At 31.9% G+C, this 13,673-nt stretch overlaps 1 long non-coding RNA gene across 1 annotated transcript in view; it reads right to left on the reverse strand.

The window, feature by feature from the left end:
- Positions 1-9,813: 9,813 nt before the first annotated feature.
- Positions 9,814-13,673, reverse strand: part of LOC136795171 (uncharacterized) — a 31,169-nt gene continuing 27,309 nt past the window's right edge. The window contains exon 3 of the long non-coding RNA XR_010842734.1: positions 9,814-9,911. This is a non-coding gene — a long non-coding RNA (uncharacterized lncRNA). The remainder of the gene's footprint in view (positions 9,912-13,673) is intronic.

Raw genomic sequence — 13,673 nt, forward strand, 5'->3', positions numbered from 1 at the left:
TAAAGGATATTGTAGGGGTAAGGGCAACACTGTTAAAGGATATTGTAGGGTAGTAGGTAGGTTTACGACGAAGGGTAAAGGTGATTTGATGGGATTGGTTGGGATTAAAATGTTATTTTTACAGTTTTTATTTTAACAACCAAGACCATTCCCAGAAAACTATTTCTTTATTTTACAATACACAATTAACCTGCACAAGTCCACGAAAATGTTTACTAAAGTCCCATCTCATTGAATATATGTAAATAAATTTGCTTACAAACACTTTTTTTTTTTTTTTTTTTTAAATAACAAACTACATCTGTTTCCTAAGAAATGGAAACTCTACAGTTTAGATTAATGCTGACAAGGTGACACCCAATATTAAGTCTTAGCCGGGCCAGGAGTATATCGATTGTATAGGGAGTATCGATTTTACAGGGAGTCATCAAAAACCTAATAAAATGAGGAAAACATATCCCAGGCCAAACATGTCTAAGTTCTCTCTTGGAGAGGTTTGTTTTTGGGCCTAGGGTTAGTTCATTTTTGGAGCACGGGAGGGGGGGTTATTTTTTGGGGGCCCGTGGCTGATACGATTTTCCGTTTTTGAGCAAATATAAAAGAACAATATTTTCTCCCCTATCATCACTACATTTGGTAAGCTTAATATGTTGCGGCAATTCACAACCAAGGCGAATAAATATGACAGGTAAACATGACAGTTAATGCGACTGTTAGACTATCACACCAGATCCAATACGTCATTACTATAACTATCAAATAGTTACACCATGGTCTAACACTTTCGCCTGCAATAACGGTAATTGTAAGATAGATAACTGTCAAGGCGTACACATGTGATAGTTAATGTCACAGTTGCTTCACTGACATTACTTGTACCATGCTATCCCACCAGAGCTAGTGCGACAGTACAGTCAATCCTGTAACGTAGTGATGGGTATTTTTCGGTTGTAGTATCGACAGGAATGCTTATTAGTTAAGTATCCGAAACAGAGCAATTGGCATCTCCCATTATATATTACAGCCTTTTATCAATAAATAATTATTAGAATCTCATATAAGTGTAAAATAAATAATTTATAACAAAAATGTTGTTGTTGTTGATTGTTGCTTAAAGGCGTAAAATCCTCTGGTCATCAACGCCTATGGGATGATAAAAAAAAATAAAAATCTAAGATGAGTTATAATTTATAAAGAAGGCGATGTGCTTTTAACAATTCAAATACTCGTGTAATTTTAGCTTCCTCATCTGCGAGAGTTTCGGATGAATTTGGGGTCAGTCCTATCCTGTTTATTGTTGGCAAATAGTGAGTACACTCTTCGAAAATATGTCTAATCGTAAATAACAAAAATGTTATTTTTACAGTACTGAAGTTATTTTGCATATTTATCGGACCAGCTACACATCTATCGCTAAACAGCTTAGCGACTAAGAAGGGTTAAATCAAAGTGATTAGTCACTTCAGTCTAATACAAATAATTAAGCAAGGTAACTAAAAAATAAATGTGAAAATAGTTATTAGTAATGATAAATATAAAACATAAAAATATGATAAATATACTACGTATATATATACTTATTTCTTTGTTCTAATAAAATAATGTACAATATATAAAATAATATATGAAGTTTATACAAGTTATATAATGCACATTTCAATCCCTCCCTAATACAGAATGCTGAAAACATCATTTCCACCGATAGATAGAATGATACAAAGATAGTAAGAGGTGATACACAAAGTATCAGTATCGCATACAACAATGTGTCACTGATACAACTGATACAACTTGCAGATGTCGCCACTTCTAAATTAAACAAAGTTTATTCTTGTTACGTTCAATCATAAAATTAAAAAAAAAGCTTCATGTTGTTACAAATAAACAGATAAGATATTATGATAGATAAAGATGATGACGCCAGAAGTAACGCTAATCATACAAGCAGAGCTTCTTTTAAATACAGCATATATCTCTGCCTCATTTGGTAACAATAGAACATATAAACAAACTAAAATTTTAAAAGGAAATATGTGTTTATTTACACCGTTGTTTTACGATGAACTTTATTCTTCTTTCTTCAAACGTTCATTTTACTAGCCTCAGAAACAGGGTTTATATAATAATGCTAACCGTAAATAAATAAATATATCCAAATGTACAGCAAACTATTTTCTGCTGGATTGCTTCCAGGCGGTACCGAAATACACCTTAACAAATAATTATTATGAACTTCTTTCTAATTCACAGGCAGTAATTAAAGATAAAATAATGAAGAGAGCAAACAATTAAAACACAGGTGTGTAGTTTAGGCTTCATTAATCAAATTAAATCTCTATAGCTACAGCCCATGAAGAGTCAGGGGTTATCTAATCTACTGTTACAAGACCAACAGTTGTGCAAGGAGGTGGTTTGGTCAGAATCAATATATCAGGTTGGGTGGACTCCGGAAGGCTCCCAACCCCAAAGGCTACAAGTAACAGAGTTAATTATGAGGTGTTACTAAATCTATATACGAATAGTCCACTGAGTGGACTTGTTATGAAACGAAAGTACTAGAGATATACTGCTGTAAGAAAATTTTATGGCTAAAAAATATATAATAAACGACAAAAGAATTTATCATCGCGTTCCATTGTAGTTACTAGCATATGCTACGGCTAACAGGGCGTCGGATAGGAACATTATGAAGACACAATGCATATGCTACGGCTAACAGGGAGTCTTATCACACCACCATGAAGACACAATGCATATGCATACTTTAGTCCCGTTGCAGAGTGCAGCAAGTCTCTATACGAAATGTAAATATGTTGTTGCGGCTAGTTGTTTCCTCTAAGTGGTCAATTTACGTCGTTCCAGGAGATCGGTATTCTTAAGAACGGTTCACGAGGCTGGAACTCTACGGATAGCGGTTTCACAAGTAATACCTCTTATACATTATTAATGTTCGGTTAAAAAATAAAATAATAATTTAAAAAAATAATAATAAAAAAAAAAAAATAAAACCAATTGAAGAACCACTCTCCGATGACAAGGCTAAAACCGCTATAATGCATAGTAAAATAAGATTTGGGTTTTCCATACTGTATCTGATATATAAAGATCAAAATTTGATTGTCGCATAAAGTACGAATTATGCACTGTTATAACGTTCATCCCATTGTGATGGGGCATTTTCCTCAATGTTTAGGATTGTCCCGGGGAGAATGTATGGAAGGTTATAGGCTGATCCGATTTTTTCGTTAAAAAAAATTATAAACAAAATTAAGCATTTTTTTTTGGCACGTAGCTCAAAAACAATACATTTTTTTCATGGCATATCCTAATCAATGGTTATTATATCCTAATCAATGGTTATTGTATCCTAATCAATGGTTGTTATATCCTAATCAATGGATATTATATCCTAATCAATTTGTCTCTTACTGAAAAATATTACTTATTCTATTAAATGATTTTGTTTTCACTAAAAATTAAAAAAACATTTAGGCCAACAATTTTTTTTTTTTTATGAAGAAGCAAATCATATTCAATTTTAGCGTAGTCTCAAACTGCTAAATTCCATCTTTGAAGGAAATTAAAAATTAGAAAATTTAATTTTCGTTGACTTTTTTTTTTTAATTATGTATTTAATGTAATTTACAACTGTACAAAATAATACAATAGGTAAATATGTAGTATGTTTCATATACACTTGAAAATCTTGAGAAGGAACCACCCATTGGTGGTAGTTCAAACATTAATTTAAATTAGAAGGTGGCCATCTTCTTTTCAGACGCCTCGGAGGATCATCAGGGATTGTTAAGGATGAAAGATTAAGAATTAATGGGTTAAGATGATTAAGGAGTTTGGAATGAAAAGACGCATATCTGTTTTGGGTCAAATCTGCAACGAATGGGATGTTAAGGTCTTAGTTAATGAGTTTATTTGTGACGTAATAAGGAGCATCAAGGATTTTACGTAGGATTTTGGATTGTAACGATTGGATGCGGGAAGAATTTGATGGTTTGGTGGAGCCCCAGAGCTCAATTCCATATGTCCAAATTGGTCTGATTATTGAAGTGTATACTAATTTTTTGTAGTGAATGGGAAGTTTAGAGCGTTTGTCAAGTAAGTGTTGTAGCAATCGGAATCTACGAGCAGTTTCCTGTCGTTTCAGTCTTGTGTGTGCATTCCAAGTAAGTCTCTTGTCAAGATGGAGTCCTAAGTATCGAATCTGTTCAACAGGCATTAGTGATGTATTTGAAAGGATACTGTAGGACAGGAGGGCAGAGGTTTACGACGGAGAGTAAAGGTGATCTGGTTTTCGTTGACTTAATTGCAGAATTTGTTTTATTTTTATTCCGGAGACCTTTGTTCATATTATCGTTGATAACTCCCCTGCACTTTATCCAATTCTTAGGACAATGCAACAATTGGAAAGCTGAATGTCTGTTCTTCTAACCTACATGGAATTGCAAATGCAATTTTATATCCCCGGTTCTAAACCATTGCCATATTTGGTGTAGATTGGTTAAGTCGTGTCAAAGTTATTTGTATTTTATTTTTATTGAAAGGGAATCAACAAAGGCCGATATAAGGCGAAAAGTTTGAAGTAAAATATTTTTTTCGAAAATCTTGTGAAAACACTTTGATAGGTCAGTCGGTGTGATTTGTTTCAATACAGTACTAATATTGAAGCACTGTCAGAGATATTATATACTATTCATATCTTATGTAATTATACATGTTACATTGATAATCAATTTGCCCTAAATAATAAGAAAACATCAGCCAAAACGGATCAGTATCAAGAATTATACAGCGAAGTTAGCTGTTACCACTTATGTTACTATAGTTACCGCCTAATCTATATGTTAATTGATATCAAAGTTTCAATAGTGTCCAATTAATGTATATACATCCTCAAATATAGAAATAGCCAAGAATTACTGGGTCCGATAGTATAATTATAAAAAAGTAAATAATTGTTTTAAAATTTTACTAATAAAATTTAAATATAACAAAAATGAAATATTATCTCGTATATAAGAGAAAACGTGGCTCCCTAGAGTTCATCATAAGAACCAGCTATAAAGTACTACTCTGCCGATCACTAATACATATACCAATAAACCTATCATTTTATCCTAAGATAGATAACCTGATCCAAGATAAGATAGATAACCTGATCGACATAGGGTTCGAAGATGCTATGGATTATTTTGACTGTACCGCCCGAGGTCACCGACACAGGTGAGCGACAGTTAGCAGCGCCGTCCTGACGCATACTACCTAATTATCCTTTGGACCCTATCCAACCTGTAGGGCGCGCCTTCAGCTCACAGGGCTAATAGTGTATAGGGAAGTCTAGTGTTATAGGGCAGGGCTCATCCACAGCCAGGAGCCAAAGCTATTACTTAACTGATAATAAACGGCGGTAAAAATAGTATATGTCACAAAATGACCGTAATAGGATAACTATTTTACACGACGTAGAATTTTGAAATAACCAATTATTAGACCAATAAAAATAGCTTAAAATCTGTCTAGAAGTAAGGGTAAATTAATTTCTTGCAATAAATTAATTAATTCTCTTAGTATAAATAAATTAAAGTTCTATCTGGAGGTCCATATCCTTAGTATGGCAGATTTTTTAAAATGGCTGTTGTATATTTTTAGGTTTATTGACAATAATTCAAAATAGTACGAGAAGCAATAATAATAATAATAATAATAGGCCGTTTGTAGCCGAGGGAGTTAATTAGCCGTAACTTAGCAGTTCCAACACGGCCTGGGGAGTTGACTTTTATTTCGTGGTGATACCATAGAATGGTATTAAAAAAATCAGAAGGATTATCATAATCAAATAAGCGATATAAGACACTTTCCAAAAAACCGTAAATCTCTAAGACAGGTTTATATTTATATTTTATAAGTATATTATTTCTCAAAGAACGAGAATAAATTATGTTAATAATTTACTTTGGCAAATATCATGAAAACTACATTTCTTGGGAAAGTAATCACGATATAGTAAATTTAACTAGCTTCAAATTGAGCCTCAATAGAATTCTTTACTTCAATAGTTTCCTAGGCACAATTTCCCAACCAACAAGAAATCAAAATTTTGTGTTGTTTTTTTTCCAATCCCACAACAGAATAAAATCACGGTTTTGTGAAGAAATGAAATCGAAAATCGTTTTCAAAAATTTTACCTTTAATGGATTATGATAATCAAATAATCTATATAAGACACTTTCCAAAAAACGTAAAAATTCTCTAAGAAAGGTTTGTATTTATATTTTATAAGTATATTGTTTCTCAAAGAACGAGAATAAATTATGTTAATAATTTAATTTTGCAAATATCATGAAAACTACTTTTCTTAGGAAAATATCATGATAAAGTACATTCATGTTGTGCCTCAATAAAATTCTTCTCTTCGATAATTTCCTAGGCACGATTTCCCAACCAACAAGAAATAAAAATTTTTTTTTTTTTTTTTTTGTACCATGGAAACTCCTATGTTATCTTATCTGATATAAGATAATCGAGCTTCGTCATATCATCTTCCCACTACCTCACTTGTTCCTTGGTTCCTAGTTTTTTCTTTTCTTTTATTACTTTATTATTATTTTTATCCATTACTTTATTCGAGTTAAAAAACGTCTAAAACAAAAACAACACGAACTACGAGCAACTAACCAATCAAAACAACACGAACTACGAGCAACTAACCTATCAAAACAACACGAACTACGAGCAACTAACCTATCAAAACAACATACAAAATTGGTCTGGAGCTCATCTGGTCTATTGTGTGACGTCCTTCTTCACCACGACCATGTTAAATGTTATATCTTTTTAACATGCCAAAATAAAGGAATATTTCTCCATTTAATATGTCAAATAATATTAATCTCGTGTTATGTTTAATAATCTAATCTATAATGTTTAACAATGTTAAACTCCATGTAACACCCCCCCAGTATATCTAATAACAGACAGAGTAGTAAGCTGTTTCTAATAGCAACCTAATGTATTAGGGAAGCAGAGTTGGGAAATAAAGCATTACCCTCTCCTTCATCTTATAATAACTGCAAAGTAGGGTATTCATGATCTCTAGTTTAACATGTTAATGCGTTTTAAATAAAAAAACTCATGTTAATTGGAGAAGTATTCCTTCTTTTACCATGTTGAAACGATATAACAGGGTTGATGAGAATTTGTTAATAGGTCTGCTAAACGAAGAATGACGTCACGCAGCAGAACAGCTGAGCTGTCACCTCTTGTTTGTTGTGTTTGATAAACTGCTCGTAGTTTGTGTTTTGATTATGTTAGTATTGTTTTGGATGTTTTTATTATTATAAAATAATAAAGCAATGGATGACAATAATAATAATATAATGACAGTTGTCAATTACCTCATCTTGATTCACTTCCTCACAAGAAGATCAATAAGGGAAACGTGCCCAAACTTCCACTTTTCACTCACTTTAGGCATGTAGTAATAAATTATTTTAATCAAAACTTAGAAGTAAACAATAACATGAAGTTTTGGAAGAAAAGGTTATGAAACACATTGCTCAGAAAATCCGCTAGGAGCACTTATGGGTTTAACATTTAACATTTAACACATCATAAATACCCCTATTATATGTTAATTTTTTTAATTTATCCTTATAATCCCTAATGATCATTTCGAAAACGATGGCCCAGCCGGAGATAGATGACCTGTTGGCAAGACGTATCGTTGGGTATAAACGGCCTAACCGGAAGGCTGTTTGGTAGGATTCGAAAGCTCACCGCAAGAGAACCACACACCCCATCATCAATCCTCTTTGGCCCCAGCGAGCTACAAATAAAGAACTTTCGAGTAAAAATACTTCGGTCATTCCTTTTGTACTTCGGGTCATTGTTTCGTCTACGGTTGGTTACCTCTTGGGGTAAGCAGTAGAGTATAACAATTTATCAACCACTTTTTTTTCTTTTTTTTTTTGTAATAAAATATATACGATAATTTAATAAATCTCTGGGCCAATTGCTAGTCATGCTGGCGAATTGTTCTCATAGCTCGTTAGATCTGGACCGGACAAAGTGAGGGAATGGTAATTTTTAAAATTTTCGGCTAAATCTGGACAAACGACTGACATGGAATCCTCATACAAGACTGAAAAGACAGGAAACTGCTCGTCGATTCCGACCATTACAACATTTACTAGACAAACGGTCCAAACTTCCAATCCATTACAACAGACTGATCTACATGACTATTATAAGGCCTATTTGAGCTATGGGGCTCCACTAAACCATCTAATTCCTCTCGAATCCAATCCTTACAGTCCAAAATCCTTCGTAAAATCCTTAATGCTCCTTACTTTGTCACAAATCAAATCATCCATCAGGACCTCAATGTTGCCGATTTGACCAGAACCAGATACCAATCCTTCCATAATAAACTTCCAAACCAACTCCTTTTTAACCTGGCTTCTCCTTCACTACCTAATAATCCTCCTAGACGTCTGAAAAGAAGATGGCCTCGAGATCTCCTTTATAAATGTTTTTGGAGTTCTATCAATGGGTAGATTCTCCATATGTTTTTATCATGTCATAATATCACTTACAGCAAATTTACTTGATGTGTATATATGTATACAGTTGTAAATATCAATAAATAAATTATTAAAAAAAAATCGTGTTATTTATTCAAATTATTAAATTTAAATGTATAAAAAGTCAAAATTTCTTTTTATTACGATGTTATTTGGAGTAATATGTATTTTTATTCCTACAGTGCGGCTTATTTATTTATTCTAAAAAATTGACATCCCAAATAACATATAGAAATAAATAATAAATAAAATATGAGTTAATTAAACTTTTTATTATTAGGGCGTTGTGGAGGATGCTTCAACTTATGAGATAGAGCAGTATGAATCAGTTTCTAGCGATCACACTAATAATGTATTGAAAAATACAACTAAATAGAAAATAGTAAAATGAAAATAAAATAAAAATAGAACTCATGAAGATATCAATGATATGAATTTATAATTATTAATAATGAGCTAGTGAATTGGTAATAAGTACGGAATGAACTAGAGTTTCTAATCTAGTTAGAAATAACAATACAATATAAAATATAATATTTATATATAATTATATAATGCTTTTAAATATTTTTACAAATTTAAAATTTTTCAACATGCGTTAAAAAAGAATCATATTTTGAGAAAACTTTGATGTCACGGGAATTATTTGACTTATAGATATCTATTAGGGCTCAATTCAAAGGTCTTTATGAATATGACCAGTGTAAATACTAACTTCAAATAATTAAAAGAGATATAATAATATCAAGTAATCAATCGGAAGAGGAATCTAAAAAACTGAACTGAATTATATCTGTAGTGAATGTATAAGGTCAATTATATTAATATTTATTTATTTTTAATTAGTTTTAGTGTATTTTTAACGAATAAAGAAACCTCTGAACTGAGCTGAGTACTTCATAACATCCCTTAACTCTATAATCACCACTAGGCAATATCTTAATAATTATCAAATTCAGTATAATGTTACCAATTAGTTGAATACAAATTACACAGGGCCCCACACACAAAAAGCAGCCTATCGATATGTATACTTTTCTGTAATAATGAGGATCATTAGTATCGATAGTATCGATAGGATGGGATTATCAATTAATTCTAAACATAAACAAAAATGGATAAATGTTCATTATTGTAATTAATATAAATATTAGAATTATTAATACAAGAGGCCGTGCCATTGGGAATGTCACTTTTCATAGGGAAGGCTATTCAGTAAAACAACTTTCTGAAATCAAAACACTTTTATTATAAATAATTACTCTCATTTTCTATACATTTTCCCTAGGGGTTTTCAGCTCTCCAATCCCACATCTGAAAAAAATCATTGTTTTGTGAACAAATGAAGTCGAAAATCATTTTCAAAAATTTTACCTTTAATGGATTATGATAATCAAATAATCTATATAAGACACTTTCTAAAAAACCGTAACAATTCTCTAAGAAAGGTTTATATTTATATTTTATAATTATATTGTTTCTCAAAGAACGAGAATAAATTATATTAATAATTTAATTTGGTAAATATCATGAAAACTACTTTTTTTAGAAACATAATCATGATAAAGTACATTCTCAAGTTGAGCCTCAATAAAATTCTTCACTTATATTTGTTTTTTTAAACTTATTTATCCATTCAAGTGATTCCAGTAACCGGTTTTTTTATTATATTTTCCTTTTAATCTATGTGTTAGTCTTATTCTCGTAAAATGTATCTATTTGTTTGTTCTTGGTAAACTGATCTACTGCTGTGACTATGAATGATGGTCTGATCTCACATTGCCGTCTAATATTGAATTTGTTTAGTGGGTCACTGAAGAGGATCTAGGAGGGTGAATTCCGGAAAGCGAATTTGTTGGTCGGGTGAATTGAAAAATTGTGAAAGGGTGAAATTGGAGGAGCAGAAATGAGAAAGAAAAATAGGAATGAATGAAACATTTGTATTTGTTGTACAGACCGAAGTGGATTGTAAAAGGAAACTGTAGGGGGGAAAAATTGTTTATTATATCTTATTGTTGTATCTCTTTTTTCTGATTATACCATGTATGTGTAATTTATATATGTCCGATTACGGATTGATAAGTATGCTGTGTGAGATAGCAACCTAAGGCATTTAGGCAGCATAGATAAATAAAGTATTTCTCTCTCTCTCTCTCTCTTCCTAGGCACAATTTCACAACCAACAAGAAATCAACATTTTGTAATTTTTTTTTTTTTGGTATCATGGAAGCTCTTATGTTATCTTCTTATCTTACCGAAATAAGATAACTGAGCTTCGTCACATCATCTTTCCTCTACCTCACTTGTTCCTTGGTTCTTTAAAGCTTTACCTTTAAAGCAGTAAGTAGTCCAAATTTCTGAACAGATGAAAATCTTGTAACACAGCTCTTTTAGTTTCTTCACTGTCCGTCATGAAACATGAGCTCTGACGCCGTAGTGTAAGAGTGTAGCCTTTCATATTGACCAATGGAGGTTGTTTTGGATGCATTATGTCGATATTACTACGGTACAATGTGTGAAGGCATCAGTTCTGAATAAAAAGGAGAAATAAACTTTGACCACAACATAGGAACGTTTTGGTGCAAATTCGGTCGCGGTATGAGGACACATATCGATAGATATGTCGTTCGTCTAGAATTAACAACCGACTTTTTGTTATATACAAACCTATTTTCATTAAAAGTGATTATTCATTCGAGAAAAGATTCGTTTTGTCCTTATCAAGCATTTTACTGATTGAAGTCTTTAGCTGCTGCTGGTCATTAAGTTCATGAGGTACCCATAGACACTTGTACTGCAAGTCCTTTAACTGCTTCTTAAAAAGGGGTTTCTTCCACAGTAAGCCCAAGTTCATCATCGTCAACTCCTGACAGAGGTGTTCCTCAGGGTTGAATATTCAGATCTCTATCAGCAGCCAAATACTTCTCAAACCACCGGCGAATGGTCCGATCGTTACCACACCCTTTCCCGAACGACGTGGTAATGTTTCTTGCAGATTGGGCTGCCGAGTGTCCAAGTTCAAATTTATAAAAAAAATTACTCGAAAATCGTGTATTTTAATGGCCATTTTTGATGGTATACTAAAAAATGTGCAATCAATTGAAACGATAGTAAATATTACCAAAAAATATAGTATTAATAACGGCTTATTATAATCTGGAAACATAAACGTAATACAAAACAAAAGTCCACTAACTTCACGGACATTTGATATGAAATGACCCAGCTTAGTAGTTGAAATGGCCAGGGCACGGGGCGAAATATTATAGCGGGCATCCACCCAATATTAACTATATTTAATTTTTGTTAAAAATGTGAATATGGATGAAAGCATTATATTACTAGCTATAAACATGCATATTTATACATAATGCTATATAGTAAGAGTGTGATAAAAACATGAAGTTATTTATTATAGATTTTGAGTCGAGGCTTCCCCCCTCTCCTGTCAGAGCATCCTATTGAAGAGAGGAGCGATATCGGAAACAGAACTCAAATCTGACAGCCAAGGACACCGATATATGGACCATAACATCCAACCCAACATGGAAATTTACAATTCTCATTTTGGAATATATATTACAACAGTAAAAGATTGCCCAAGCAATTTTTTTTTTATAAATCAATACGCCTATAAAATTAAAATATCAACAATTGGTGACTTGTATACGTTACGATGATAACTGTAGTGCATTCTCATGATGCCTCTAGCATAATATTATAGAGTGGCCATGACATGACCTCTTCATCATGTTTCATTTAGTAAGAGGAGACACAGTCCAGTGGCCTTATTGTGTTTACAGGGGTCGCATCCCAAGAGGTCACGTAGCATTGATTTTAGGTAAAGTGGCACCATACTCACTAGTTCAAAATCCCATTTATAAACCTCTCCTCGCACTGTACTACATATGCACTCTCTGATAAACTTTTTTGCTCAAAAACTTCTTAAATTACGTAATTTAAAAAAAATATTTATTTACATTTACAACTGTAGTTACATGTATATTTTTTTAATTTTAATTAATTAATTTATTTTATTGAAGAGAATAAATACAATCTGCCATTGTTTAAGGTCATTAAATATTAGCGTTCAAATACTCGTTCATAAAATATATACGCCTCGTTCGTACAATATATCGAAACGTCATCATATATATGATGACGTTTCGACCTCAAACTCAGGTCGTAACGTCGTCATAAATAATTAATTTTTTGTTTATTTAAGTTTTGTTTTTTTCCATCTTCTCCAATTAGTAATCTACGGTCAACTATCTACACCTCATTATAAAATATGTACAGAAGTAGAAGAAAAGAAAAGGAAAAAAAACTAGATAAAATGTAAATAATAACAATAGTACTTTCTGAATTAGAAGAAAAAATTAAATTTAAAATAATAATGATAAAAAATATATAAATAAAAGATAATACTACCATGATTGGTATAAATAAAAATATATGAATCTATATCAAAAGTATAATAAAATAAAACTTATCACATAATATAAGTAAAATAAAATTCTTTACATACTATACAAAGAAAATTAAATTTAAGTAAAAATTAAATAAAAACACATTGACAGCTATATACAATATTTACATTCTGCAGGGGAACTCCAATCCAAGCCTTGCCAGCCTCGTGAGGAAGGCAACTCAGTGCTCCAAGAGATCTCAGCGCATAATTTTGAAACTACCATTAGATATAAACTATAATTAAATAATTTTAACTGGATTCGAGAGACCCACCTATCGCCTTGAGGGTTAAAAACTACATGGAATCTAAAGAAAACATTGTCAAATTCTTCATATGTATAACTGATATAACTCTCGAAAAACATTGGCCATAGTTACATGCATTTAAATAAATTCAAATATTTAAAATTTTAAACACACTTAATAGAATTAGGATGAAAATGGTAATAGATATCAATTAATTAATGGAATAATGAGATGTAGATAGTTGACCGTAGATTAATGATCGAAAAAGTTTATCGGGGGGTGCGGTCAGCAAAGAACAACATAAATAAACAAAACAATATTTATTTATTTTATGCCGACGTTTCGACCTGAGTTTCAGGT

This window comes from Halyomorpha halys, unplaced genomic scaffold, assembly GCF_000696795.3.
Source record: "Halyomorpha halys isolate HHAL.00 unplaced genomic scaffold, Hhal_1.1 Scaffold243.1, whole genome shotgun sequence".
Classification (NCBI taxonomy): Eukaryota; Metazoa; Arthropoda; class Insecta; order Hemiptera; family Pentatomidae; genus Halyomorpha; species Halyomorpha halys.